Genomic DNA, 4,052 nt, shown 5'->3' with positions numbered 1-4,052 from the left:
ACCTACTTCATGGCACATAACAAACCAATCAACCAATCTGTACCATATGAATCATATAAATTATATAACAGGCTTTAAATTTTTTTCACTTGGTACTAGAAGGGATAGCAAGCACAAATGTACAAATGATTTCAACATATATTTTTGTATTTCATTGATTTTCACTTTTCTTAAGTGCTGAAGTAGATTCATCAATAAAATAGTTATACAAATTACCTTCCTTGAACAGAAAATTTGCATTATAAGCCTAATTGTTGTTGTTGTTAAGTGCTGTTGAGTCAGTTCTGACCCATAGCAACCCTGTATAGGGTTTCCAAGGAGCAGTTGGTGAGCTTGAACTGCTGACCTTGTAGTCCAAACGGCTTTTTTGTTAAGAACTGTTATAGTAAATTTAAAGTTTTGATGAGTGATAGATTTTTTAAATATATAAAACAGAAATGTATATCCTGTGTTGGATAAGTAAGCAATAGATGTAATAATACTTTCAACTGGCTGATGTTTTCCTCATCAATGAGAAAAACATTTTCTGAAATTGTGTTTGTACGTGTGTGTGTGTTTGTGTCTGTGCCAGGGTGGTGAATTGTCACTGCTAAAAGATTTGGTGTAGCAGGATGATTTTAAATTTCAGTCATCTAAATCTAGCTAAGTGTCTTTTTTTCTAATCTTGAAATCCCTCCCCTTCGTGATTACTACCTCAACTTTCATTTAGGGCCCTAGAGATTCTGTTTTTTTTTTTTTTTTTAATTATTATCATGTTGTGATGATAATGGAAACACTAGGAAATTAAAATTATTCTATTCAAGAGGAAAACCTCGGTATCTGGTTTTGTCTAAATAATTACATTCATTTTATGTCTGAAGACACATATGTTTAGATAAATGTGTTGCTATTCATGTATCTCTAGAGATCAATGATTATTTTTGTATAGAAGATATTTCTTAGTTGTTTGTATATATTTTTGTCTAATGAGTTCAGTTAAATGAGTTATTAACTACTGTTTAATAAGTTAGATTTGCTTAATTTTTGTTGTCTTTATTTTCTCAGATATGATGATTATGCATTATATTGTGATCAGGATCTATGGTTTTGGTTCTTAATTTTGATTATTTTACTAGAAGAAGCACAGAGAGGTAAGCCCATGGAATTTCCTAGTGATTTTCTAGTGATTGAGGTATAATATGTAACGTTTTTATGCATTTACTATGATATATGGGCACAGATACTAAATGTTTCCTTTTAAATTCAAAGGCAGTTTTATATATTGCTTTCCTCGTAACATTCAATAAATTGTAATGATTTTTATATACATTGAACCTGTAATTATTTCAAGTAATTACTGTCATTCAAAAATGACAGGTAGATAGATACATAGATACATAGATGATAAATAGCACAAGGTAACACTATTTTTGAGTTATTTTTAGATATATTTGTTGTTGTTGTTGTTAGGTGAGTCAGTATCAACCCATAGTGACCTTATGCACAGCAGAATGAAACACTGCCCAATCCTGGGCCAACATCACTACTGTTGCCACAGTTGAGTCCATCGATGCTACCACTTGGCCAATCCATCTCATTGGTTGTCTTCCTCTTTTTCTCTTACCCTCCACCTTATCAAACATGATATCCTTCTCCAGTGAGTGGTCCCTCCTGACAATATGTCTGAAGTATGAGTGATGAAGTTTGGCCATCTTGGCCTCCAAGCAGCACTCTGGCTGTACTTCTTTCAAAATGGATCTATTAGTTCTTTTGGCAGCCCATGGCCCTTTCAGTATTCTCCTCCAACACCATAGCTCAAATGCATCAATTCTTCTATGCTTTTCCTTATTCACTGTCCAGTTTTCATATGCGTATGAGGTTATTTAAATATATTTTGTTGTTGTGAATTGCTGTTGAGTCAACTCTGACCCATAGCAACCCTGTGTAAGGTTTCCAAGGAGCGGCTAGTGAGTTTGAACCACTGGCCTTGCAGTTCAAATGACTTTGCAGTCTGATGCATTAGCCCACAGCACCACACCAGGACTCCATTTAATATATAGACCCATAGAAATATTTAATTTCAATTAGCCTTCCTAAGAATACTTCAAGGAAATATTGGGATATAATTTTTCTTTAGAGAATAAACAGATTCAAATAATTTATGTTTTCAAAGTACCCCTTTGTATATATTACAAATGGAGTACATCAGAGGCAATATTTATATCTATATCTCTAAGGATGTTTTCATATACAAAGACAAACAACTCCTTGTGATCAGTTAAGATTTGAATGTATAAACCTATCTAAATGTCTTCTTAATGTGTAGAGCCTTCCTACATGCAACTATAAGCATACGTCTTCATAAAGCAATCCATTGTATTTGTTGTTCAGTGATCTCAAGTCTGCTCTGACTCATAGAGCCCCTATGAGTACAATAGAATGAAATAATTACTGTTCATGTGCCAGCCTCACAATTGTTACACATGTTCCCATTGCTACTGCCACTATGTCAATCCATCTCCTTCAGGGTCATCCTCTCTTTTGCTGACCATCCACTTGATAAGGTATGATGTCCTCCTCCAGGGATTGGTCCTTCCTGATAACATAACCAAAGTATGAGAAAGCTTGCCGTCCAATCCTAATGCTTCCCAGATTATTTGCTCAGTATACAGATTAAATAAGTATAGTGAAAGGACATAATCCTTTCCTGATGTTAAACCATTCAGTGTCCCCTTGTTCTATTCTAACAATATTAGAATATTCTATCACCAAGGCCATATTTTCTAACTGTTGTTCCTTCCTCTTTGTTTCCAATCCTCACATTCCACTCACCAGCACATCAATACAAACATCAGTTCATCTAGATTACATATTCATCAATTTCAGGCTGAACATATGGGTAGAATTCGTCAATTTCATTATCACTGGCATTAGTGGTTTGTACATCAGTTTGAATAAAAGTGGTTTTCACTGATCTTCCCTGTAGGCACATGGATTTTATCCTTACACAGAAGCACGGTACTTCAATGAAGATCTGTAAATGTTCTTTTTGACAAAGAATGAGATACCATTCCTCTTGAAATTGTTGTCCATGGTAGAGTAAAACATAATGATTGTCAGATTCTAAAGGTCTGCTATGAGTAAATGAAGGTTTAGAAATCTTCACTCCATTTGCATGGTCATAGTAACCTCTAATTTAATCAGACAGCTTTTCCCTAGTCATGTCATTTTTCATGAATGGATTTTAAGTTAAAACATTGATGACATAACTGTATATACATTCATTGCTGTTAAGTTCTGTCGAGTCGGTTCCAACACACAGTGACCTTGTATAGGGTTTTCGCAATAGCCCACAGCACCACACCAGAACTCCATACAACTATTGTTGTTGTTAAGTGCCATTGAGTCAGTAGCGACCCTGTACAGGGTTTCCGAGGCTGTAAATCTTTACGGGAGCAGAAAGCCTCATCTTTCTCCTGCGGTGCCGCTGGTAGTTTCGAACTGGTGACCTTAAGGTTCACAGCCCGATTCATAACCACTACTCTATAACATCCTTACTCCCGTGGAATGGCTTGTGGCTTCAAACTCTCTTCCTTTTGGTTAGCTGTGAGTACGTAACCATCGCACCACTAAGGAGCACTCTCCATTAAAATGTTGTTGTTAAGTGCCTTTGAGTTCATTCCTACTCATAATGACCCTGTATCGGGTGTCCAAGGAGACCCTGGTGAGTTTGAAGCGCCGACACTTTAAAGTTCAAACCACCCTTGTGGTACAGTTCCTTAACCAGCATCACCACACTAGGATTCCCCCTAAAAAATAGACAGGTGAACACAATATAGATAAACAGGCTCCAAAATGGTCATGGAGAAATTCCATAATCTTATTTTAGTTTATTGTCAACAATCAGCCTGACAGGATAATATAACCCCTTAGTTCTGACTTTAGTAGGAAGAGCCATATCACAATCTGCTGTGAAAAAAGTACAAGCAAAACACTGTTCTCTATAGGGTATGACTCTCCTCATATTTGCTCTCTCTTCCAGAGTATTCTTAGCACAATCCCATGTTCATTAA

General features: G+C 35.9%; 1 protein-coding gene across 1 annotated transcript in view; it reads left to right on the top strand.

Moving 5' to 3' along the window:
- The window catches only part of LOC102814697 (olfactory receptor 8K3-like), a gene marked incomplete at its 3' end in the record, with an annotated part of 28,853 nt that overhangs the window by 1,026 nt on the left and 23,775 nt on the right, over positions 1-4,052 (top strand). The window lies entirely within an intron of this gene.

This window comes from Chrysochloris asiatica, unplaced genomic scaffold (assembly GCF_000296735.1).
Source record: "Chrysochloris asiatica unplaced genomic scaffold, ChrAsi1.0 scaffold00611, whole genome shotgun sequence".
Taxonomy (NCBI): domain Eukaryota; kingdom Metazoa; phylum Chordata; class Mammalia; order Afrosoricida; family Chrysochloridae; genus Chrysochloris; species Chrysochloris asiatica.
Note: the sequence above shows the minus strand (reverse complement) of the source record. Positions and strands in the feature narration are given on the sequence as shown.